The sequence below is a fragment of the Lissotriton vulgaris genome, chromosome 4_1, assembly GCF_964263255.1.
Source record: "Lissotriton vulgaris chromosome 4_1, aLisVul1.2, whole genome shotgun sequence".
Classification (NCBI taxonomy): domain Eukaryota; kingdom Metazoa; phylum Chordata; class Amphibia; order Caudata; family Salamandridae; genus Lissotriton; species Lissotriton vulgaris.
Genome location: NC_141691.1, coordinates 1174280251 through 1174307803, shown reverse-complemented (window position 1 = coordinate 1174307803; position 27553 = coordinate 1174280251).

Here is a 27553-nt window from a genome sequence, read left to right as displayed (position 1 = left end):
GACAGTTCTGGTGGAGGCACCATGCCCCTTAAGGATGCTCTGTCCGCTGATGCTTCCCGTCCCACTGGGGCAGAACCCAGAGTTAAGTATCCGGCGTCGACATCTGCAGAAGACAGCTCCATCCTCCACCAGGCCGTTGCTGCCTGACTTCCGGGTCGTGGTGACAGGTTCCTCCCTGCACCTGTGGGCTCTCCCCTTCCTTCTAGGAGCCCGCCCACGTCCAGGCATCTTTTGCCTGTCCTCTGCTTTGTGGTGCAGCCGTTCTTGCCACCAGAACACCCTCTTCCTTGCACAAGCAATGTAGCAGCTCTGGCCACTCAGCAGAGCCCCGGCTGCGTACAAGCAGGAAATCAGTGATATGCCACCAGGGAGAGGGGGAGCAATTCTCCAAGCTCAGTTCCCCTCTCCTGTCCCTCCATAGCCACAGGCAAGGGTGGTGCAGGAATAAAAATGAAGGCGCTTCCCACGTGCCTGGCGGTCAATCCCCGACCGGGATCCCCTACCGCTTGGCTCCTCCTCCGGGTCACGGGGCTCTCTCCTCCACACGGGGACCCAGCCCTGATCCCAGTTCGGCAAAATGTGGAGCCTGTTTCTAAGTCTCAAAACGTAGGAAGGCAGAAGCGCTCAGCACGCGCCCCCTCCCAATTACTCCCTTCAAATCTGGGCAGTGCCTTCTTTGCACCGTGTGCGCTATTCAGGTCATTTAGTCTAAAATCATCAGGGGCAGAGATGGGCACAGGCAGGCCAGCACGTAGGAACCTCCAGGAAGCAGCAGCTGGGTCCCATGGCGGTTCCTCCACTTCCGCTCGACTTTTCCCTGGGGGCACCGACGGACAGAGCGGGGCCTCATACTCCCGAGCGGTTGCCGGGTGAGGTGAGGTCTTCACCCACACAAAGCTGGGAAGAAGATGTTCTTCCCAACTTCCAGTGGGAATTCAATTGTAACGACTCCTGGTAGATATGTAACTTTACTAGTACATTATTTGTCCTTTCTACTTAACACTTCATTTAAAGTTGCAGTAGCGTTCTTTATGGTCCTGAAGAAAGCCGGGGCAATGCCCCTGAGGCTGAAACATGTCGACTGTTCTGCACAGCGCCAGGGGGTAGCCATACTACTCGGCGTGTTTTTAATGTATGACACATAGGTTGCGTTTTGAATGTTACACAGCGCCTTCGTAGTCAATTTTAATTTAATTCATCACTATCACTTTAGCACTGCACTTTAGGACACACTATTTCTCCACTTTGGACATTTTGGCTAGATTATTGACATCCACTTTCACAGCGACACTACTTGGTCGGTTGTGATTTGGTATGATCAACAAAACATCCCACATGACGCGAAATCCACCATAAAGGGTGGTCTGATGGGAGTTTTTCCAGCCTATGTTTCTCAACAACATATGTTCACACATGCACCCACTGTTGCACATTTGCCAGCACAGCTGAACCTCCTCTTCTCAGACCTTGTCTGCTCTTTTTTGTATTTTGGTTCCTCCTGTTGCCCAGCAGTCCTTCGCCCCCAGCACAGGTACCAGTAAGCACATTTTTATGGGGTCACAGCCCCAATATTTATACTACATCTCTTCTTTGTCTGCCCTGACTCAGGGCTTGGAGGAACCAGTCTCAACTGGTTCTGGGGGGTGCTGAAGCACGTTGCGTACAGTGCTCTCACCCTTCTTTGTTAGTTTGGGCTCTGTATTAAGACACACCCAGGGTGGCGGAGCCAGCATTCAGCCAGTCAGGCACATACCTATTCCTCCCACTACTCCAAATGCAGATCTCCTATTCAGCCTAGCGCTGACTCACCCTGCCCTCCCTAGAGCCACACACACCTTCCCAGCCCCTGTCACTCCAGAGTCAGGCATGCAATGCACATCAGGCAAGCAGACACATAGCACACAGAAATGTCAACTTCTAAAAGTGGCATTTCTAAAATAGTGATAATAAATCTGCGCACACCATTGCTCAGCATTTATTGTTACTATTCCAAACATACCAAACTTGACAACGCTGCTCCTCTCCTATCAGGAATAATCACTGAAACACTTATCAAGGAATCCCCAATGCATTTCTATTGGAGGGCAGCCTCATAGCAGTGAGAAACCAAAATGGCTGTTTTTCACTACCAGGGCATGTCACACACTTAAGGTACATCTCCTACCTTTTACCTACAATGCACCCTTCCCATAGGGCTAGCTAGGGCCTACCTTAGGGGTGACTGACATGCAGTAAAAGGGGGGTCACAGACATGGCACACACTTTAGGTGTCACGTCACAGCGGCAGAAACACTGCACGCACAGGCCCTGCAATGGCAGAGGCCTGAGACAGGTTTGAAAGGCTACTTTGCTGGTGGCGCAATCAGCGCTGCAAGCCCACCAGTAGCATTTAATTTACTGGCCCGGGGTATCAAAGATACCACTTTACAAGGGACTGACAGGTACATTAAAAATGCCAAACAAGTGTAGACCAATCTTACCATGTTTACCACAAAGAGCACACGCACTTTACAGTGGAAAGCAGTGCTAAAGTGCCCAGAGTCCTAGAACCACCAACACCATGTCAGAAAAAAGGCTAGGAGGAAGGCTTAAAAGTTCAGGGATGACCCTGCAAAAAGGGCCTAGTCCAACAGTTATGTAGTGGCTTTCGTCTGCTAGCATCAGCTGGTGATACCCGGCGTTGAGGTCCAACTTTGAGAACCATCGTGAGCCAATGAGGTTAGCTATTTTGTCGTCCATTGTTACCGTTATGTGTTTCTCCCGCTTGCTTAGGGAGGTGCATATCTATACAGAGTCGTATTTTGCCTGGTTGTTTTGGCTTTTCAGCGATCACCATGGGTGACACTCACGGCATCGGACCAGAAAACTTCTCTATTACCCCTAGTTGTGCGAGCTTGTGCAGTTCCTGTTCAACCAGGGGCTTCAGGTGGAATGGTACTCGCTGGTGGGAAAGGGCTCCTGGTTTGGTAGATTTGTCGATATGTAGTTTGACCGGGGGAGCCGTTAAACATCCATGTCCTGTGAATAAGTGAGGAAACTGGCTTAAAATCTCTTCAGTCTGAAAAGCTTTTATGGCACATGTGAAGATGACTAGACCTAGTTCCTCTGCCGTGTGGCTTCCAACAAGGGTATCAGCCTCCCTATCAACCACGTGGAAGGTGGTTGTGATTTCCTGATCTTCTGCTGTCAACTGGACGGTAATTTTTCCTGTTAGCGGCAAAGGTGTTTGGCTTCCATATGTGAAAATCTTTGTGTTGGTTGGGGACAGCAGTGGGCGTGGATGGAGGCACCGATATTGCTGAATCCCCATTCCGTTCACTCAAGCTGCTGTGTCGATCAGGGCTTTAATGCTGGATCCAGCGACTTCAACCACATATGTAAGTTGGGGCACCTGCTTCGCTTGAGATCACCTGTGAATGAGATGAGGAATACTTTCTCTTCATTGTCAGTAGAAGAATCCTCTAAGTGGTGGCGATGACTCACGGTGTTTTGGAGGCCCTCTGGGATTCTGGATCTTCTAAGGACAATTGCTGAACTGACTTCAACGGTGGCCGCCTACCACGTATGCCTCCAATCCTTGACCCTCCTCTGCAGGTGGTGGCAAAGTGGTTCAGGGTGACACACTTGGAGCATGTTCATACTTGCGCCAGGCATTCTTTAAGGGGGCATTCTTCTCTCCAACAGTATCCGCATCGGGACCCGGACGGGGGATTGTCATATTGTTGAGGACTACACCCCCTTCCTCATGTGCGGACTGCATCAGCATGCTCAATCTTCACTGTTGGGTTCCTTTCCAGTTGTTGCTGATGACGATGTCCATTTCTTTAGCTCTGGCATTGGACAGGTCGGGACACCGCAGCAGGATCAGGATGTCATCTAAGGCGATGTCAGGTTGACATAAATTGAGGCCTCTTAGTGTCCTATTTCTGCAGCTCTGTATGATGTGCGCTCTCACCTCCTTGGGTTGGTCATCTGCTGTGTACGTGCAGTCCAGTTCTTGCAAGCGTGCATAGAAGGTGTCCATAGACTCCCCTTCCCATTGGCGCTCGTAGTTCGGGTTGAGTTATGGGTCAAAGTACGCATTCATCGCTCTGGCTGCCGCATCATAGTAATTTGTCGCATCCGTGTAGGGTGGGTGCGCAAAAGGTTTGTAGATCTCTTCCGCTGCATAGTGGAGCAGAAGAGACCTCTGCACTGTGCCGTTGGTCTCCTATGTCGCAACAAAATAGTTATCCAGCCTCCCATTCCAGGTCTTCCAGCGGGGTGAGGTGCTGGCAGGGTCCGCAAGTTCGCTTAATGGTGGCAGCCTGCTGTGTTGGAATAAAAATTATGTTTTTGCATGCTTTTATGTAAGTTAGCATGGGCTGTGTCATTTTATGTATAGGCGCCATTTTGTATCGAAACTAATGCTTTGCTATTTCCAGGAAACGGCCCTCTCTAGGTTATGCTTCTTTGGATTTGAGTTCTACTACACTAATTAATGCACAGTTCTTATTAGCGCATACCATTCCTTCAGATGTAGGCCTTCTCCTACTTGTCTAGTGGTGGGCACAGGCAGATTGACCTTGACTAGCAGATACTGCGTGCCCAGCCTCAGAATCAAAATTTACTCCTTTGTAATTTACTGGCCAGCAGCATTTCTCTGGAAAATGTAATTGTGGGCGTGCCTTCATTGGTTCTGAAATGTACATAATGTATTGTTATGCTTGCTGATGTCAGTCCCTCTATAGCGCTCCTTAGCAACTGGGCAGACAGGGCTCCACTCTGACCGTACTCTGAATAAACAGATATATGTTTGTATTCTCTACTGTCTGACCGACTCTTAATTTTTATGTAAGGCTGAGTGGTGGTTGTGAGTGACCCAAATGACCCTAATTGGGTCACTTCCTGCACACTGACTTGTGTGTGCTGGGAGATAGCTAGGAAGGGAGGCGGTGCCTTGCGGGGCACAGCATTGTCAGCTTCATCAGCCATGGCTGTGAGGTGGTGAGGGGCAGACAAGGAGGTGTGGTAGCTTACCAGCTGCGCAGGAGGAAAGAAGTTGTAGCAGCAATGCTTGATGAGGATTCCAGCAAGTGGTGGTTGTTACAGCTTATGCGTGTTGGCATGTGCCCTCCTGGATTCACATGGCTGCTAGCACTTTGAAGGGGTAGAGAGAGTCAATTAGGTAGTTTTATTCTGGCCTGTGTGGTGAGTAGGATGTCACAGGATGTGTGCCAGGCCAATGGAAAGTAGCTATTCCAAGTATTGTGCCCTGTCCTGCAGGTAACTGTGGGCTTCCGAGGGCGTGGAGGTTGACAACAAGCAGACGGAGCCCAAGGGAGAAGGCTGAAGGAGGTGCTCATCCGAGTGTGAGGAGATGTAGGGAGGGGCCACAATGAAGCGTAGCTTTCTCCGTAGGCTAGCCTTGTGTACACTTCGACAGACGATGCACGTAGTGCCGGCAGAGGTGGCGTACCACCGCGCAGCGGAGACTGCTCCGAGAACACGGCCGATGCTTGAGGGCCTACAGCACAGCAACAACTGCACCAAAGGAAGAATACAAGGCTGACTTTGTGACAGAGCAGTCCACCCAGGCACTCAGGGAACACTTGGGGTCAGTGATGAGTGCAAGCAGCCACTGGTGGAACTGGCTCTTGTGTCATGCTGTGAATGGCAGAGTGAACGGAGTCCCCATTATCGTCACCAGTGTGATTAAGTCTTGCGAGCTGAGGTGTCAGGAGAAGTGTGGCACTGCCTGCACAATCAAGGACACAGCAGTCAGACTACGGTTGGAAGACCCTGAGCCATCTTCATCCCTTTTTTATATATGGTGTTACAGGGTGCAGCTTCTGGGTCATCCCGGCACCACAAGGGTGGTGCTGAGATCATTACAATGGGCACACCATTCTACCCCATGCCTCCATTGTGACATCATCGGGGGCTTGGAGGCCTTCCAGCAACCGGCAATGTTGTGTTTGGCTACCATCAGTGCCGTCCCCATTAGTGTTCCGTCTGCACGTGTCCCCCCAGCATCCTTAACGACACCTACTAAAATCAATAATGGGGAAAGTTGTATCTGAGGCATCTTGAGGGTTTGGCGATCACCAATTCCCAGTATCGTTTTAGTCTAGGACAGGACCATATCATATGAAGAAAATCAGCTGGAACATGTGAACATCGAAAGCATGTGGGGCTAGGAATTATGCCTGATTTGCATAACCTGTTAGTTGAAAGGTATGGGGTGTGCAAGTAGTGTGTTGGTACCAAACAAAGCTTTGATGACATAGTGAGCACTTTAGGGGCCTTCATCGCGTCTCACCAATCACCATCATCCAGGGGTGTGAGTCAACCCTCCCAACAAACTCTAAGGGCTGTCAATGTGTCTGGGGCATTAATAATAAAAGTGCAGTTGATTTGATAGAACCCCCCCCCCTTTACCCAATGCTCCCATCATGATCTTTGCCTGGGATCGAAGTATTAGGAGGAACATGCACCAGTAGTGAGGGTTGCAGTTGCAAATACTTATGGAATTGCCTTCCCGACAGGGAGTGAGACATGTGACTGCCCTCCCAAACATCTCCCAGGAGCATGATGCCAATGACGTCCCACAGGCCAAAGCCCCCCTGTGACTGCCACTTACCTCAGCCATGTGCCATGCCACAGGGGGGGGTTGTTGAGTGAGTTTGGACCACCATACAGTGTGCCAATGGGCTGCCCTCCACCTACTGAAGACTAACCGGGTCACTGATGGGAGCAGGGTGGGAACTGTGTCACCGTAAAGCATTGCCAGGATTCCTAGTGTATGAAGTTCCATCTTGTATACTGTGTTCAACCTTTTACCGCTAAACCAATCGTTTATAACCAGGAGGTGTGACACCAGGTAGTACAAATACTGGTTCGTCATACCGAGGCTGCCACCATAAGGGGCACATTGGCAGCTCCCAAATGCCAATCGTGGTCTGGAATTATGCCATAGAAAGGCGATCCCCACTGAATCCATCTGCCTAAACCAAAAATTTGGATTCTTATGCAGGAAAGTTTGGAGAAGGTAAAGGAATGCCAGTAATATCATCTTATATAACGTTATTACACCCATAAGTTTCAGTTGGAGTGTCCGGCACTTTCTGAGGTCTTCCCTGACCTTGCAAGTAAGGGGTGCGATTTTAAGAGACCACGTCAATGAGGGATCCTGGGGCACTCGGATAGCTAGATAACGAAAGCTGAGACGGCGTATTGAATAGTGGGTTGCCAGTCTATGAAGTCAAGTGAGGGAGTTAAACGGACCAGCACCAATTTGATGGGATTGACGATTAGTCCCAAGGCTTCCACAAAAAATCACAGTAGCTGTTGGCATCGAAGACCACTAACAGTTAGATTTTCTAAATAGAAAAGAACATCATTCACATATGGAGCAATGCGTTCTTTATGTCCCACAGCCCATTCCTATCCTTGTATTTGTGCATCACAGTGTATAAGACTTGCAATGAGTTCAATAGTTTACTCAAAAAGGAGGGGCAATAAGGGACAACCTTGATGGGTTCCTCATCGTACGGGGAATTCATCGGAGACCACCCGTTAATTTGCACTCTGTCCATCGGATTGAAGTAAAGAATCTGGACCAGAACTCGGAATCACGGTCCGAATCCCGCTTTCTCTAGCACTTCTGTCAGATACCCCAAGTCTACGGTATCAAACGCTTTCTCAAAACCTATCAATAGCAGCACTAAGGGCCAGATGTAGGTGGGTAAATACAGGTCGGTAACACCGAAATTCGGTAAATTTCAGCATTACCGACCAGTATTTAGCCATTCCTAATGTAGGTAAGGAATCAGTAAATAAGGAATCGGTAAATACAATGCAATGTAGGAAGCACATTGAAGAGTGCTTTTGAGCCTTAAGAAATCGGTAATTACCATCAACTTCAAGTTGGTGGTAATTACTGATTTCCCTTAAAAAAGTACTTTTTTGCTTTTTTTAAAGTGCCATGTGGCACATATCTATGCCCTTAGGGCATGTATAAGAGCCACATGTGCACACATGCACATTTCAGGGGTGAAACAGGGTGTCCTCTGGACACCCTTGCACCCTTGAAATACCTTCCAATATTACTGGTTCGGTAATACCGAATCGCTAATACTGAATGTCTTCACATTCCTTCCTATGGGCCTCCAAGCCCATAGAAATGAATGGGTAGGTATTCCTTATTACCGAATCTCAATTACCGATTCGGTAATAAGGAATATTAAGGATTCAGTATTTTTTACCGAATCTTTACCTACATAGGAAATACCGATTTCTTAACAGCGAATCAGTAAAATTTGCTATTAAGAAATCGGCATTTCTCATTTACCTACATCTGGCCCTAAATGAGGTGCTAAGAGATGATGAAGCACTAGCGCTACATGCAGGCATCTCAAGCAATGTCTGGTGGTCCTGGCAGGCATAAAATAGTATTGGTCAGATAATACACCAGTGCACATCCAAGATAGTCACTTTTATCCCTTGTGCAATTATAGCACTTTCTTGTTAGTTCATGTCCTTTGTCAGAAGCAACTTCCAGAAACCATATGTTGTATATAATTCAAGCGTTTATTTTTCGATTGACAATGATCCACAGCCGACGTGCGTTTCGCCCCGTACGGGCTTTCTCGAGGCTCTGTAATATCGTATAGCACACAAATTTCTGTTTACTGTAGGGTTTGTGAATGCCACTGGCAGATCTTTGTCCGGTTTGTCCCACAAAGTTGTGTCAGTATCATATGGTTCTAAATCTTTTCCAAAAAACGTAGTGTAGTGAGTCAATCTTCCACAATAAAGTGCTGTTATGGAGCCATGATAAGTTCCATTTACCCTCAAAGTCAACAGAGGTCCGTAATCAGCGCCATCCCTGCAATCCGGCGGCGAACCAAGTATAGTATTGGTCAGGGTGGATAAGGGACCATTGGACCCGACGCAGGCGTAAGGCCAGGATAGTTGTAATGATTTTTACCTGTCGTTAATAAGGGAGTTGGGGCGAGAGTCGGTGGGAGAGACCCATGGTGGGAGCATCTTAGATATGACCACTATCATAGCTTGGTCTAACTCTCTTGGAAAGGGAGTGATTTCAGCTCAGCAGGTGAGGGATGAGAGTTTCTCTGAATTGAATGTAAAATTCCATGGGATAACCATTGGGCCAGGAGTTTTACCAGGGGCTATAGTTGAGATGACTTCCCCAATCTTTTCCACCATAATAGGATCCTCTAGCTCCTGGCGTTCAGCATCAGTGAGGAGCTTAGTGGCACTACAGCAAAGAGGGGTGCAACTAACTAAGCTGAATAAAGCGATGCATACTAAGTTACAAAAGTTGAGAGATGGCAGGAGAGTTGCTATGGGCGACGCCATCGCCATCTATTACCTCTGGGATAATCCTTTTGGCTGAGAGCCGGAATGCTAACCAATACCGTAGCTTCCCATTCTTAGCTCCATATCCACAAATCATTGCCGTGGATGCATGCCAGATCTGTTTTGCTGCTTCTGGGGAGAGGAGCCTGATCTCTTCATGGATCAGTGTAACTGCCTGGTGGTTTCACTATGTGTTGTTGTGGAGAGGCGCAGTTCCAATTGGAGGGCCCGGGCTTCCAGGTGTGTGACATGTTGGCACCCCACTATCTCTGCTTGCCTAAAGAGACTGCTAGCATGCACGTGGACGGTGGTTTTGCAGGCTGCCCAAAGAATACCTGCAGATTGCTCGGACCCAGCATTAAACTGGAAATACAGCGTGACTTCTTGCCTTACTGCGTGAGTGTAGGCTTTGTCTTGTAGATGCCACCTGTTGAGTTGCCCCATATGGCAGCAGACTGTAATGGATTCACCGAGATTGAGCAGTATTGGGGTATGATCAGAAATCCTGCAGGGGAGGATCTGTTTATGGGACACTGTAAGGATGTCACGAGTGGCATGAAAAGCATGTCAATCCGCGCATGTTTATGATATGCTGCAGAACTATGCATGTACTGTTGCTGTCTGGGGTCCCAAACTCTCCCTCTGTCACAGAGGTCCAAAGTCGTTACCTATTTGTAAAGAGACCCTGCTCCGCTACAACGGATATATGATGGAAGGATCAATGACAGCATTAAAGTTGTCCCCTATAACACTAGTTGTGCTACGACTTCAAGGATTGTGTTCAAGAAGGAGTCTAATGCCACGGTGGGGAGGCGTCAATGCACAAGAGGTTCAATGGGTGATCCTCTACCATAATTCACAAAAAAGATCCCTGTACCCAGGACAGGTACTCTATTTACTCAACATGAGAGTACACTTGCTCTGGACCTATTATTACAATGTGCCAGAAACAACCCCCTTTCTCTTCACAGTGAGGTGTGTTTTCTCTAATGTCTTGCTGTCCATACACAAAGCAATGTTTGTATCTTGGAAACTTAAAAATTACCGGGTGGCAATCAACTCAAAATGTCCAATGGTAACTGCCCTCGGTCAGACAGTCCATCATTCCACACTCAAACAGGTGAAGAGATGAGAAAAATGTGTGGTGGAGAGGAAGGCACCTCACGGGCGAACAACCCTCGGGGAACTTGGCAGATATTTTTACCAATTCTATGCTCCTTTCTCATCATCGGTTGCCATTCCAATCCAGAAAGAAATGAGTGTACAAAACACAGAAAGTGTACAACACAAAAGCAAAAATGCGTGTAAAGTGGTGCTAGACAGAAAGCTTACAACAATAGCCAACTAGTGTGACCAACATAAACGAGTGACATAAAATCATCAGACACACTCACTATATATCTTTACTTTTGTATTAGTGTGTGCTGGTGAATTAAAACGGCTGGTAGCTTAAATATGCGTACCAATACCTGATACCGACATGTTTCACTGCCCCAATGCTTTTGGCAGATTCATCAGGGTATTAACACTCGGTCACTGCACCGATTGTGGACACCTCTTTCTGGACACTGTTGAGTTGAAAAAACAACAACACACCCGTATAGAACCATTAAAAACCTTGTTGTGGCACCAATCTGGACATCTTATTTCTCTAAAAAAATATTACTCAAAAAAATATATTAGGGTCAAAAATAATAAGGCACTATTTACCCTGATTCAGCCCTGTCTTCCCATGCCAGCTGATCAGGCCACCATCCACTTTGTTTTGTGTCGATTGATACATCAATCTGCAAAGGGTAAAACCATCAGATCAACAACCTATGCTGGGCGCCTACATCAGTGAACTGTAAAGGCACTCAATGCACAACATGCTCGTAAGTCGATTGCTTCCCACTCAACCCTGATGTGGTAAAACTCTATCCCTCATCTCGACAGTGCTTAAAAGTCAAACAATGTCCCCATGGAAAGCCTAGCTTGCTCTCATGTAACTGCTGAAATGCGCGAAAATCACAGCGCCAGCGTCCGAATACTTGAAAAGTAATGGGAAGCCTAGCTTGCTCTCATGTAACTGATCCTCTACCATGCCTGTTATGGCAATATGATGGCCTTGGGGATCAGATCAAGACTGGGTCACAACCATAGCGAAGGCACAATGCAAAATAATCGCCACTCCCCGGGACCACAAAGCAAATCTGCCATGATAAACTCTGTTGTGACCCTGGAGAGCTACAAATGGACATCTAGTAAAGTGGGTCTCCTGCAGCATCAAAATGAAAGAGAGGAAATGTTGGGAAAACCGCATCACCGCTTGATCCTGTCTAACAAACCATTAACATGACACTGTGGGGAATTATGACGGGGCGTGAGAATTATGGCGGGGCATGAGATATGAGCAGAAGTAAGAGGTCACTCAACATGTTGCGCTAGGTGTAAATCACCCTGTAAGGAAAGTTGAGTGCTGAAGAAATGCTGCCAAATGAACATTGTCAGGTCAGTGTGATAACCTAACAGAACAAGCATTTGCAATGCAATAGGTCTTGTATTTGCGAGAGTTTGAGCTATTGGCATTGTAAATGACAATGCCTTTTATTTATGCGTTGAAAACATGCAAGCTGTGCCTAAACAAGCACTTTGTACTTATAGTCCTTGCTTATGACAAAGAAGGCTGGCAGTCTCCTTTACTGCAAGCCTTGCTTTTCGTTAGCAAGGACTCTACATACAAAGTGTGTGTATGTGCGCCGCCTGCAGGTTTTCAAAACAAATGAATAAAAGGCATTGTCATTTGCAATGCCAATAGCTCCAATTCTCGCAAATGCGAGACCTATTGCATTGCAAATGCTTGTTCTGTTTGTCATTGCATTTGGTTGCAGCTCTACTTGCCTGTGGACAGCTTTCCCACAGCAATTTGGTACAGTGCTGACTCTGAGGTAGAGGGAAATGTGTATATATGTATATGTATATATGCATGACCCCCACGCCTCACAATTGCATTAGTAAAGGTTTTTCAGGATTAGGGGCTGCTTGCAGTGAAATTAAAGGAATATTATTCTTGTCTTCTCATACAATTTCTTTGGTATATAGCGCATCTGAAAACTGCAACAACATGGCTCAAATAAGTGAAAAATAGGTGTCGGAGATGGCTGGCTTCTAGTGGCGAACGTTCAGTCTACGAGGACCGAAGTTATAATCTCAGCTTCCCCACTTGACCCACAGTAAGATCTTGGGCCAATTCCCTCATCCCCTTTGTTTGTTTGTTTATGTATTAAAAATGGAAGCGCTTAGAAACAAGATCAACTGAACCTAGGCATTGCCCCGAAACCCACCGACCACGCACGCAACCTGGGGGTCATCCTCAACTCCGCCCTCTCCATGACCAAGGAAATCAATGCCATCTCCGCATCCTGCTTCAACACCCTCCGAATGCTACGCACGATCTTCAAATGGATCCCCCCCGACATGAAAAAAACCGTCACCCAGTCCCTCGTCACCAGCAGACTCGACTACGGGAACGTCCTCTACTCAGGAACAACAACCAAGCTCCTGAGATGACTACAACGAATCCAGAACGCCTCGGCACGACTGATCCTCAACGTCCCCCGACGCAGCCACATCACACCCCACCTGAGAGGCCTACACTGGCTCCCCGTCAACAAGAGGATCACCTTCAAAGTACTCATCCACGCACACAAAGCGCTACACAACACCGGACCCGTATACCTCAATGATCGACTCAGCTTTCACACCCCCACCCGCAGCCTCTGCTCGGCCAGCCTCGCCCTCGCCTCAGTTCCACGTATCCGGAAGACCACCGCCGGCGGCAGATCCTTCTCCTACCTCACCGCCATGACCTGGAACGCTCTCCCTACCAGCCTACGACAGACCCAGGACCTGCTGGCCTTCAGAAGACTTCTCAAGACCTGGCTCTTCGATCAGTTGCAGCGCCCCCCCCCCTAGCGCCTTGAGACCCTCACGGGTATGTAGGGCGCTTTAGAAATGCATTGATTGATTGATTGATTGATTGGGAGCTATGCAACCAGTGGCGAGTGCACCGCCTGGCTCCACAGCTCCTTTCAGTAGAGGCTCTGGTGGAGGAGGGAGAGCTTACTCCAGAGGATGGATGGATGGTTATCAGTCCATATTCATGCATTCACACACACTCTTGTGGGGGGCACGAGGGAGGCGAGTTATGGGCTCAAATAAACACCCTGCCACGAAGAGGCCTTGTGACCTTTATCCGCCATTAATCAGGACACCGAGGCGATGCCACCCCTCATGAAGGGTGCGGGGGCAGAGCGGTGATGAGGGGTGGGCAATGCATGCTCACCTTCAGCTGGAAGCCCCTCAAGACATTTTACCCCCTCTCCCCTCCTTCACTTCCACCCTGAGTGAAGCGCCATGAAGCTACAAAGGCTGGGCCAACACGCATCCCATGGAATGAATATATGAATACTGTTTACAATGCACACAAAATAGGACTCAAGGCGGAGAAGATGCAGTTTAATAAGAGAATGGGGGTGAGGGGGGCTTAGAATGAGGTGCATCGGCAGAGCTGTGTACCGGTCCCCCAGGGCTGTAATGGGCAGTGTTGCAGCCTGCAGTCAGGAGAGGAACCCAGCGCCAGAACACTCTGTGAGCCTCTGCAATGAAACGCAGACGGGGCTGTGCTGTGTGCCAGGACTGAGGTGTACCGGCGGAGATGCTGGTGAGCCCTGGTGGGTAGTAAGATGCTGCTGCCGATCGGGGGTGAGGTATATTTGCAGGGTGATGTGTCTATGCCAGTACTGGAAAAACAAATATACTGAGGTGTGTTGACAGAGCCATTTCCGGGGCCGGTACTGGATGGGCAGTACTGTGTGGCTTGAACAGGACCGAGGTGATTCGACAGTGCACCACAGGCTAGGATTAGGGCAGAGACAGCAGGGGTAGAAGCACATAAGAGAGGGTGCAGCACACAAGGGAGTGAGAAATACAGGACTGATATTTTGTCTGGAGAGGAATACGAGGGCGAGAGCTGGAAAACACATGCACCTGGGTCGGTGAAGTGCCTAATGAACAAGAATTTGCTAACTTTCCTCTCTCCTCATTTTACAGTACTACAGAGAGGAGAACAAAAACAAGGAGACCGAATTTTTGAAATTGCCAATGTTGGTTGTCAAAGACAAAACAAGCATTAGAAATGCAATAGGTCTCGCAGCATTAGAGTTAGTGCTTTTAGAATTGTTAATGGGTTTTTTTGTAAATCTTTAGCATGAGGTTGAGGGTGAGTGAGGGTGAGGGGTTGAGGGTGAGTGAGGGTGAGGCTGAGGGGTTGAGGGTGAGGGTGAGTGAGGGTGAGTGAGGGGTTGAGGGTGAGGGGTTGAGGGTGAGTGAGGGTGAGGGGTTGAGGGTGGGTGAGGGGTTGAGGGTGAGTGAGGGTGAGGGGTTGAGGGTGAGTGAGGGTGAGGGTGAGTGAGGGTGAGTGAGGGTGAGGGTGAGTGAGGGTGAGTGAGGGTGAGGGTGAGTGAGGGTGAGTGAGGGTGGGTGAGTGTGAGTGTGAGTGAGTGGGGGTGAGTGTGGGTGAGTGTGGGTGAGGGGTTGAGGGTGAGTGAGGGTGAGGGGTTGAGGGTGAGTGAGGGTGAGGGGTTGAGGGTGAATGAGGGTGAGGGAGGGTTGAGGGGTTGAGGGTGAGGGGTTGAGGGTGAGTGGGGGTGAGTGAGGGTGAGGGGTTGAGGGTGAGTGAGGGTGAAGGTGAGTGAGGGTGAGGGTGAGGGTGAGTGAGGGTGGGTGAGTGTGAGTGAGGGTGAGTGTGGGTGAGTGTGGGTGAGTGTGGGTGAGTGAGGGTGAGGGATTGAGGGTGAGGGGTTGAGGGTGGGTGAGGGGTTGAGGGTGAGTGAGGGTGAGGGTGATTGAGGGTGAGGGGTTGAGGGTGAGGGGTTGAGGGTGAGTGGGGGTGAGTGAGGGTGAGGGGTTGAGGGTGAGTGAGGGTGAGGGGTTGAGGGTGAGTGAGGATGAGGGGTTGAGGGTGGGTGAGGGTGAGTGAGGGTGAGTGTGAGTGAGGGTGAGTGAGGGTGAGGGTGAGTGAAGGTGGGTGAGGGTGAGGGGTTGAGGGTGATTGAGGGTGAGGCGTTGAGGGTGAGTGAGGGTGAGGGGTTGAGGGTGAGTGAAGGTGAGGGTGAGTGAGGGTGAGGGGTTGAGGGTGAGTGAGGGTGAGGGGTTGAGGGTGAGTGAGGATGAGTGAGAGTGAGGGTGAGTGAGGGGTTGAGGGTGAGGGGTTGAGGGTGAGTGAGGGTGAGGGGTTGAGGGTGAGTGAGGGTGAGGTGTTGAGGGTGAGTGAGGGTGAGGTGTTGAGGGTGAGTGAGGGTGAGGGTGAGGGGTTGAGGGTGAGTGAGGGTGAGGGTAGGTGAGGGGTTGAGGGTGAGTGAGGGTGAGGGTGAGGGTGAGTGAGGGTGAGTGAGGGGTTGAGGGTGAGTGAGGGTGAGTGTGGGTGAGGGTGAGTGTGGGTGAGGGTGAGTGTGGGTGAGGGTGAGTGAGGGGTTGAGGGTGAGTGAGGGTGAGTGAGGGTGAGTGAGAGTGAGGGTGAGGGTGAGGGGTTGAGGGTGAGTGAGGGTGAGTGAGGGTGAGTGTGGGTGAGGGTGAGTGAGGGTGAGGGTGAGTGAGCTACATCTAATGACTTCAGAGGACTGCTTATAGACTGTTTAAATTACAACCACTGTCGATAGTAAGTACTATTGACCCTGATAACACCCTAATATATGTCCAAAGTCACAGTTTGGTAGGACTGGGCCAGACCAATGTATATGTTTCTATAAGTGTAGTCAGGACCATACAAGGGTTAGTTGAATAGCCTTGGCGGAAAACCCTGCTTCATTGTCTGGGAAGATTTTATTTAAATAGCTCGTTCCACATTTAGCTGTAACAACTTAGGAGAGAGCCTTCCCCACCCACATCAAGGAAGATAAAACCTGTAAACGGTGCTACCTGACGGTAGAGCCCCTTTGCAAAACAGACATCAGGCAAAGAGTTATGCTGTTACTCTTAAATAGAGTGTTATGATGGAATGCACATTGAGCCCCCCGGCCTGGGGGCGTGAGGCGGGAGGGGCTTGGCTGGGCTCCAGCGTGTGTAGGATTCCGGCTTCCCTGCACGGGGGTCTCCTCTCTGCCTGCAGCTGAGGTCACATCCTGCCCTGCCCGCCGCTCCAGACATCCATACAACTCTGCCTCCTTTGTTGTGGTGCGAGCAGAGCAGGCGCGAGAGAGGCACGGAGAAACCCTGGCACTGCCAGCTGCAAGGGGCACGGGAGCAAGATCACACGGAGAGACGCAGCGGCGCCCGGGACTGAAGGGAACGGGTCCTTGTTGTTGAGCGGAAACCGAAAGAAGAGGTACCTCTGTCGGCCCCGCGGGCTGCAGAGCACCAAGAAAGGGTGGAGGGGGCAGGGGAGGAGGGGTCCGGGGAGGAGGGAAGGGCCAGAGGGACTTGATGGGAGTGGTGGGGGGGAGGGGGTGTGTTTGATTATCTTTTTATAAAATCTTGTATCGAACTTTGAGAGGAAAAAAATAGACTTGAAACTTGTTTAAATCAATAACCCCCTTTGCACGATTTCTAGTTTTGCACAACATTCTAAACATCTGTAAGGGCCTGGTCGGACCCGCCTGCGCCCCCCCTCCCTGTGCTCGAGACCTCGGCCTGTGCCATGGAAGGAGCAGGCGGGGGGAGGTCGGAATAACAAAAGCTCACACGACAGCGTTTAAAGAGAAAAATTCCACCAAGACCCCAAACCCCCAAGGACGCCACGAGCTGCTTTATGTTTAAAGAGAAAAAAGTGGAAGTATTTCGGGAATCCGAGCTGCTGCTGGCGCATCCTTGGACTGTGTGGTCCGGGGAGGAGGGAAGGGCCAGAGGGACTTGATGGGAGTGGTGGGGGGGAGGGGGAGGGTATAGAGAGGGAGAGGAGGAGAGACAGGACAGGGGCAAGCAGCAGAGACACGGCGACACGGCGGGCGGAGAGGGGAGAGGTGCGACACGGCAGGCAGGCAGGGGAGGAGAGTAGGAGGAGGAGGGGGGAGGAGAGTAGGGGAGGCACGGCCTAGCGGCCGTGCAATCAAGTAGTGAGGGGGCGGAGCTGGGGGAGGCTGTGAGAGAGAGTAGGCAAGGCAGGCGGCTGGGGGCATGTGCACGCGCATTTAAGCTCAATGCGCATGCGCATTGAGCTTAAATTTCTCGTGCACTGCAAGGAATCGCCACGATTCCTTGCAGTGTGGATAAAGAGCGGATAAGTCCCAATACTCTCGCCTTGCTCGATGCGCATGCGCATCGACAGGCGAGACCTAAAAATGCCAACATGGCTGACCCTAACATGACAGCGTATACGCACTCATGTATCACAAAGTATGATCGTATGCATCATGATGCTGTGGGGGCGCATTTTTTCACCAGCATTGCATATACACCACCACATACGAGACATGACAAATAGTTTTTCATTTACCCTTCCAAGATGATTGACAGCCATCTTGGAGCAGTAAATTAATCAAATAAATACCACACTAAGGTGGTTTAGAGAGAAAGGAGCATCTCTGCAGCACATTGGAGCCCACTGAAAAAAAAGATGCATAAAAATCCGGTGTTGGGGGTTGAGCAACTAATTACAGTGGAGCAGCGGCAGGGTGCAACACTGGGAAGGGAGGGGCAGAGAAGCAATGGGGGAAACTTCCAGGAGGAACAGCGTTTGCAAGAAAAACAAGTAAACGCTATATAAATACATTTTAGAATAGAACATTTGAGCTGGTACAAATAGAAGGGGATAGCTCTATCCCAAATGTACTCCCCAGGCACAGCGTGGTGTTCAGTTGCAGGGTTTTACAAAGAAGAGGAACGAACTTGTAGCGCAATAAAATGCGCTCATTTTTTTCCAAAATCTTGCAAATAAAATCTGTTTTTGCAAATTTCATAATATCCGGGTTAAAATCAAAACTATCCCCAAGCACAGGTGATTGGGATTAAAGCGAGCAACTTTCACTCAACGAATATGCCTCCTCCCTTCCCCCACCCCCGCCTGTTATAAAGCAGAGCTCCCCTCTCAATAATCTGTAAATTGGAACATACGAGCACCTCTTCTCGCTTGGCAGATTATACCCGTACCCGCTTCGCTTGTCTTTGTGTGGTTCGAGGTACGCTGTTGCCGGGATTGCCCGAGGTCACAGTGACAATTTTAACAGATCCAGAGGCCACCGCGACACGCGGGAGGCCTCCGGACCACAGAACTATGTATGATTGTTTGGGAATGTATTTCGGTGTCCTCTGACAGCTGAGGTCTGGTTCCTGGAGCATTGCTTTTCTTATTTTAATATTCTTTTTTTTTTCCATCAACATCAGAATTACATATTCATAATACATTGCCAGAGAAACAGAAACAAAAAAATATATATATATTCTTGCAATTCAAAAAGCATTATCGCCAAATTTAAAACTAATAAAGCATTTTTTTCCAAATACGCAAAGAGCTTTAGACTGGGAAGAGTAAGTAAAAAAAAAAAAAAAAAAAAAATGGGAAAAATTCATCTCAGACACAATAGAAGACCATCATTAAGAGATATCACATATTCTTAATTGCGTCTGACTTTCCACCTATTTCATCTTAAATCTCTCCCAACCTCCTTTTCCATTCAATTATTGGGGCCCATATCCTCCGTCCAGACTCTTTTTTTTCCCTCCCTCTTTTTTCATATAGGGCCATTTCTAATATATACATGGCCAGTACACGAGAGATCCATTGTTGTAATGTTGGGGGGTTTGGGTCCTTCCAGAGTGTAGCTATACATAGTCTGCTGAGAGTCATAGCTAAATACAGAAACTCATGGTGAAGAACATCTACACCCGCCCTCACTACACCCAAATTCATGACTTCATCTGTCAGAGTTAAATGTATCCCCAGAGAGTCGGAGAAAAATTGTTCCAAAGATTTTTTATATGTATCCAGAGAGGGGCATGATGCAAACATATGAATTGTATCTGCTTGTGTGGATTGGCATCTCGGACAGATGCCCCCGTTATTTCCCCCCCACTGCGCTATTTTATGAGGAGTGTAATAAAGTTCAAACATAGTCTTATATTGCTGAGATTGTAAATTTGCCACTCTTAAGACCGAATTTGACAGCTTTAATGACTTCTCTGCCTCATTTCCTGTTAGACCTAGTTTGACTCTCCACTTCACATACATTCTATCACAATCATCCTTTTTATATTTACAGATTTCTTCGTATAATTGCGAGATGGAGGATCCCCCTTCTTCCCTTACACATTCCAGCAGTTCGATCTTTTGAAAATTCATATCTCCTCCCTGTTTCTTTACCAGAACTGACCTCACTTGTAAATACTTAAAAAAGTCTCTGCGCCCTAAGTTATATAAGCGTTGTGCCTGCTCAAACGAGATCAGACCGGTTGCCCCTATAAGGTCCCCTATAGTTTTAACCCCTAATGCATCCCATCCCCTCATAACTGGGTCGTGAAATACCCCCGGCAGTGATGGGTTCCCATACAGAGGGGTATAATAATTCATTCTCCCTAGTTTTAATTTTCTCCTTATCCCAGACCAGACTGATCTTGCGGCCACCAAGGTCTTAAGCCTTACTTTTTTGTGATAGCTCCTCTCCTCATATGTGAGTAACCATTGATTAGAGTTTTTCACTACGAGTACATATACGTCTGGGACCCCATCTCTACCTCTCCATCTGTCTATAACACTCCCCCCCAGCATGCCTCTGGTATATTGCAGGACCGTTGCCCAATAATATGCCTTAAAGTCTGGTAGCGCCAGCCCACCTCTCTCTCTTGGGAGTGACAGAAATTTTTAGCTGCGACGTGTTTTTCCCTTGGTCCAAATAAATCTGTTTGTTACCTTTTCTAGCTCCCTGAACCAGCTATTGTTAAAAAGGTGGTGGTATATATGTAGCATTTATTGACTTCTCCGCGGCGTTTGACAAGGTAGATCGTCCAACGCTATGGAAAAAGCTTGCTACATTGGGCATGCCAGTACAGTTACTAGAATTGGTAAAATCTCTTCACTCCAACACATGGTGTAAGGTGCTACAAGGTGGTGAAAGGGGTCTTTCTCAATCTATCCCTTCCCGAATGGATTAAAACAAGGGTGTATATTGGCCCCTATATTGTTTTCCCTATATACGGCAGACCTACCTTCCTGCATAGCAGCTGGTGGGGGATTAGCCCCAAAAATTGGAGGATTACCTATATCGGTCCTAATGTATGCGGACGATATACTTGTTTTGGATTTAACCCCGAAGGGCCTGTCTAACCGCCTGCATGCATTAAATCTATTTGCAGAAGCACATTATATGAAGATCAATGCCTCAAAAAGCAAAATTATGTGCATATTCGGCAAGAAAAAATGCAGGTCTGAAAATTATAACTGGATATTAGGTGGACAGAAATTAGAGGTGGTCAAAACCTACACCTTCTTAGGAAAAATAATTGCTGCAAATATAAGTGAGACCACCCATATAGAGCACAACTCTCGTAAAGCGCTAGCACATGGCATGGGATTGTGTTCCTTATACAATGCTACAGGGAAGAGACACTTCACACTATTCCTAGATGTATTTAAAGCAAAGATACCTGCTACTCTCCTATACGGAATTGAATTAGTGGATTTAAAACACTGGGGATTTGTGCAAAAAATAGAAGGAAAGGTTCTAAGGAAAATCTCTTCTCTTAATACAGCCTGCTCTGTTACCTCATGCAGGCTGGAATTCGGACTGAGAAGCGGTTGGGTTCAGGGGTTGATTGCCCTCGTAAGATGGGTGGCCTGTCTGGTTAGAGGTAAAACTGGTTCCCTACGAGAAGCTATTAAAAGAGAACTCTTGGGTGACCTCAATGAGTTCTCTTTACTAGTAAAAAACTTTAGAAAAGCAGTAAGTTTGTTAGAGCTGGATGCAAACACCTTGTTTTTACTTGATCCTATTGAGCTCAAGGTGAAACTAAAAAGTGCATCCTGGGAACTGTGTTATAAATTGGATATGCTTGCCCAACCAAGGAAAAGAGAAAGACAATCTCTGTTAAATACATATATATTAAAGCAGCCCCAACAATATCTTACTTGGAATATTCCTCACAGAGTCCGTAGGTTATGGTTCCTCTTAAGACATGATCTGCTCCCACTAAATTTCCTCCTTGCAAAGTGGTATGGTGTATCTCCTATGTGTAATCTCTGTCATAACGCTGTACAGGATCGTAACCATGTCTTGTTTGTGTGTACTGTACTACGCCCATTACGCCTCAAATGGTTAAAACCAATTTGTCTACAACTAGGAATTTTAAATGTAAAAACTTTTTTCCATGCTCTTTATTGTCCCCCAAATGAAATGTTTTGCTACAGAATTTTTAATTTTTTTAAAAGCTTTTTAGATATTTATTAATAATACATGGGGAGATGTTGATGATCACTCATCCAATGATAGGATGTGTTACCTTACTTGTGCTCGTCTGTATGGTCTTTTTTTTTTTTCTTCTTGTTTTTTGGTATGTAAAATTTGTATATTGTGTACTTATTTTATGTGGCCCTCATTGAGAGCCAAAACATAATACAATTTTTGATTTGATTTGTTAAAAATTAGCGGTATGGTCCTAAATAAATAAAGCACTTTTGGCATAAACACCATTTTGATAACATTGCAGCGACCAATTGTTGTTAGGTGTAGGTTATTCAGTTTGTCAAAATCAATTTTGGCCTTATCTATAATAGGGCTTAAATTCTTCGATACCACTTTCAAAAGGTCTTAGGTTATGCGAACCCCCAGATATACTGCTGTCTCTACCACTCTTGGATCGACCAAAGATACTTTCTGATTTATTACTACTTGGGTCTTATTTACATTTAATTTGTACCCAGACAGTCTTCCAAATGCAGCCGCTTCCTGTTCTATTTCTGTTAGGGCTGACATTGGTTCGCTTGATGTTATGGCCAAGTCATCCGCATATCCTAGTATTTTAGTTTCATACCTGTTCAATGCTATGGACAAGATGTTTCTGTTCTGCTCTATCCTCCTAATGAATGTGTCTATGTATAGAGCGAAGAGTAGCGGGGAGCAGGGGCACCCTTGCCTAGTTCCTCGTCCAATATCTATTGTACCACTCAGCTCCCCCATGGTTCTAACTCTTATTCTTGGATTGTGGTATAAGGCTTTCAGAGCTCCCACATAGCCCTCCCCCAGATTCAGCTTCTCCAACGCAGCCCAGAGAAATCCCCACGAGACCCTATCAAAAGCCTTCTCAGCATCTAAAAGGATCAGTGCCATAGGGTCTCGTGAGGATGCCGTGCCATCAAATAACGTAAGCACTCTTCTGACATGTTCCGCTGTTCCTCTCCCAGGGATAAATCCGTGCTGCCATGGAGAAACAATCTTGCCAATTACTGCTCCTAGCCTATTTGCCAACATCTTTGAGTAGATTTTCACATCGCTGTTCATTAGGCTTATCGGCCTATACGACCCAGGATTGGTTGCAGGTTTATCTTTTTTCAGAAAGACTATCATAGTTGCCTCTCCCCATGACTCCGGAGGTTTCGCACCCTCTTGTATATTTACAGCCAACTCATATAGTTCTTCTTCTATCTCGGCTAAAAATGTTTTGTAAAACTCCAAGGGTATAGAGCCTGGGCCTACTGCTTTACCAGATGGTAAGTCATAAATTGCCCTCTGTATTTCTACTTTATTAAATGCCGTCTCCAATGTCCCTCTGTCCTCTGTCGTTAGTTTCTCTAATCTGACACTCCCAAGATAATTATCTATATCCTCGCTAGATGCCATATAGTCAGCTTCATATAGCTTCTGATAGTAGTCCTGTAAGCTAGCACATATACTCTCGGGTGTTGTTGCGACACTTCCGTTCTCGGACCTGATCTCAGAACTATCCCCCTTAGTAGCAGCCTGCCTTGTTCGAACAGCTAGCGTGCGGCCTATCTGCTCACTATACTCATATTGATCTTTCCTCCAAGCCAAATATTTCCCTGCTGCTTTAGACGCAAATAGTTCCCCAACCGCTGCCTTAGCCATAGCAAGCTCGTATGTTATTCTAACAATATCCTGATTCGCCCTAATTGCGCTACTAAGTTCATGTTCTAGTCTAGCAACTGTCCTTATTCTCGTTTCTACTTCCTCCCTCTCTGCCTTATTCGCCTAATTGAGTATCTGATTGTCTCCCCCCTTATACCTGCTTTTAGGGTGTCCCATACTACTGCAGGGGGAGCAGAACCTTTGTTTAGTACCAAACAATTTCTTATCCATTCTTTCATTAGGGCAGTATATTCTGAGTCCTGTAACAAGGCTCTCTCAAAAGTCCAATTTGTCATCTTCTTTTGTTGGGCAGCGGTTGTTATATCTAAGATAAGCGGGTTATGGTCGGACATTACCCGGGGTAGTATGCTAATCTTTGCGGTGGATGCTACTGCTGGTGATACTAGAAAACAGTCTAGCCTTGCTAAGACCTTATGAGGGGCAGAGTAATATGTACTACCGGTCCCTAAATTATTTTGCAGTTCCCATATATCTACTAGGCCATTGTCACACATCAATTGAATCAATACTCTGTGGCTTCTCTTCTTCCGACCGGAGAATTTCCCCGGATCATTCTTCCACAAGCCATTCAATCCATTCACATTTAAGTCTCCACAGACTATTAATGGCAGAGGCCAGTTGGCTATTTCTAGGTTAACAGAGTCCATAGCTTCCGGGTCGTCTACAGTGGAAGCATACAATGAGCATAGTGTGAAATTAAAGCTCTGTACCTGGCACTCCACCAAAACCCATCTACCATAGCGGTCTGATTTTTGCCTGTTTACAACCACACATCCATACCTTGCTAAGATCGCTACCCCTCTTGTTCTTGTTCCTTGTGTCGTATATGATACTAATTGGTATCCCAGCTGTTCTAAGAGCCCCTTTTGAGAGGCATCTATGTGTGTTTCTTGTAGACAGATCAGCTCAGCGTGCAGTGTTCTTAAATATTCCCTCATAGCTCTTCGTTTTTTTCCATCATTTAGTCCGCAGACATTCAATGAAACTATCCGCATAGGCATTTCTTTTTCATTTTCACTCTTCCCCAATCAGTTTTTGTTAACCTGGCGTCTTTAATTTCTTCTATAGCCTGATGTGATGAAGTTGGAGCATTGCTTTTCGATAGTGCAGCGTTGTCTCGGCTGTTGCTGTGTGGCATTATGTGGCCTTTAAGTTGCTTGCATGTTAAGAAACAAGTTGAAGTGGAAACGTGCTTTTGTAAACAAGAACATCTTTTGGAAATAAGCACGGCGTCTGCGCAGTGGGCGCTGTGCTTATACATAAGCCCAAGGCAGACCCCCTCCCAAAAAATATTGCAAATGAAGGAATGTAAATTAAACACGCGTCCACCATTGTCCCGGCTGTACAAGTCATCCTGCCTGCAGTAGGAAATAAATTAAACCTCATCTGCCCACCCCTCCCTTCTCCGTCTGTAACTTGACTGCGGCTGAGGCGGATGGATACGGTTGTTGCCTGTCACGTTTAACCCTCCTGGCTGCGAGCGGGTGCCTCAAAAAGAAAACGAAAAAAAACGTGTTTAAATTTAAATTTGTTTTATTGATTGCAAAAGCAAACATAGGCAATACATTGCAATAGGAAGGCATCATGCAAATAAAGCAGTCGAGACAGACATATATGGCTTCTAATCTCCACAAAGCAAATTGTAGGCAAGATACATGTGCCGGCCCAGAAATGCGATGCAAGAGTCGTAAGTGCCGAGCTTGGTAGAAAAGCAAATCTTCAAGAACGGAAACCCTAAACTCCCCCCCCCCCCCAACACCCCCCCTACCTCAGCCAGTGTGCCATATCAGGAAAGCAATCGCCAAAATGCTCGTAGTTGGTGTAACGCGTCCTTCCAAGAGGTCATGGAGGGTCATGAGGGGTCTCTGTGAGGCGTAGTAAGTGGAGATATCTAGGGCATGTGATCTCGTTGAATTCAGTGGAGAGGAGGGATAGCAGTGGTAGCCATATCTTTCTGAACGTGGCTGCACACTGTGTGAGTGTAGCCTGGATGCGTTCCATACCCAGTGTAAACCAGATTTTATGCAGCCATCCTGTATGAGTGGGTTTGGTAGTCGATCCCCAGAGTGACAAAATGTGTTGTGTTGCAGCTTGCATAGCAATCCCCATTTGACGTCCTCGGATTGATTTCAGAGGGAAGGTAAGTGCATTGGGAAGGCCGAGGATGGTATAAGCGGGGAACCGCAGGATTTCAATGTCGAAGGTACTGTCTATATCATCTAAGACCGCTGTCCAATAGTCCCTGACCTCCCGACAGTCCCAAAGGAGATGAGTCATGGTGCCCCGCTCCCCGCAGCCGCTCCAACAAAGCGCACTACGAGCCGGGTTCCCCTTGTTGAGCCGATCGGGGGTAAGATGCCAGTAAAGGGCCAGTTTCACCGCTGCCTCCCTACCCGCAGTGTTGCGTGTAGTGTGGGAAGCCCTAAAATATATGGAGCTCCATTCCCGGGCCGTCAGGGTCCTCCCCAGCTCTGCCTCCCAGCGCCTCTGTCCCGCCGCCCGACCTGGTGCAATTGGGGGCGTGAGCATCTTGTAAAGGTCTGAGATGAGATGTTTGTCCGATTCCTTTGTCACTAGCCACTGCTCAAAACTTGTCATACGTCTGCCGACCAGGGGAGCATAGTCCGGGTGCGTGAGCCAGTGCCGGAGTTGAAAGTATTGGAACAGGTGGGGGGAGACAACATCATATCCCTGCGACAGATCGGAAAGGGAGAGAAAGCCCTGCAGATCGAAAAGATGACCCGCCGATCTGCAACTCGAACCGCGCCACTGCGAAAAGGCGTGAGGGTCAGTGCCCGGTGGAAATTCCGGGTTATCTAGGAGGGGAGTGAGTGGGGAGGGAAAGGTCATCAGGTCTCTTTTAATGGCAACCGCTTCCCAGACACGTAGGATGGTGCGGGTGATGGGAGACTTCTGTAGATACCTCGGCCGGTTATGGCGGAGAAGGAACGGAATTTTCCAAAGGGATGTCTGGGCTATCGTCCTATCTTGGAACAACCATCTTTTTTCAGATTCCGGTCTATACCACTCCACCAAGTAGAGGAGTTGGGAGGCCTGGAAATATTGCTGGAGGTTGGGGATTCCGAGACCACCCTCGTCCATGCCCCGATATGCCAGCTGTTTGTGCAAGCGTGGGCGCTTCCCCCTCCAGATGAAGTGGTGAAAGGCTGCCTGTAGACCTGCGAGAGCGCCAGCCGGGGGCATCACCGGAATGGTTTGAAAGATGTACAGAATCTTGGGCAGGGCCGACATTTTCACTGCTGCAAACCACCCCAGCAGAGAGAGCGGTTGTTTGGACCACCGCGTAAGGTCGGCTCAAATCTGGGAGGTGAGGGTCGCGTAGTTGAGGGCGACCGTCGAGTCAGTGGAGGAAGCAAGCGTGATACCCAAGTAAGGGAGTAGCATTGTCGTCTGCAGGCCGCCTCCGTATGGTGGCACGCCCTCTAGAGGACAGGCATTTCTGCTTAAGGGCAGTATCAACGACTTCCCCCTGTTTATTTTGAAGCCGGACATTGCACCAAAGGTGTCAATTTCCTCCAAAAATGCAGGAATTGAGCGTCCCGGGCGATCAAGAGCAGCTATGATGTTGTTGGTGTATATGCCGATCGTGTGGGGTTCCCCGCCAAAAGTGATGCCATGGATGTTGGGGTTATCGCGGATCTTTTGCGCCAGCGGCTCTACATAGAGAGCAAATAAAAGGGGAGAAAGTGGGCACCCTTGCCGCGTGCCCTGTTGGATTTCGAAGGGGTTGGAGCGGAAGCCGCCCAGGAGAACCCTCGCTAGACGACAATGGTAACAGCTCGCAATCCAAGATTGAAAGCGATCCCCTAGCCGGAGGCGGGCTAAGACCCGCTCTAAAAAGGTCCAATCAACCTGGTCAAACGCTTTTTCAGCGTCGATGGCTACGAGAGCAGAGTCCGATTGTTGGAAGTGGGCCTTGTCGACCAGGTGGAGGATCCGTTTGGTGTTATCACTACATTGGCGGCTCGGGACAAAGCCCGATTGGTCGGGTTCTAGAATCCCAGGCAGGCACGGCCCGAGACGTGCGGCCAGCACTCCGGTAAAAAGCTTCAGGTCTAAATTGAGGAGGGAGATGGGACGAAACGCTGAGCAGTGTGTGG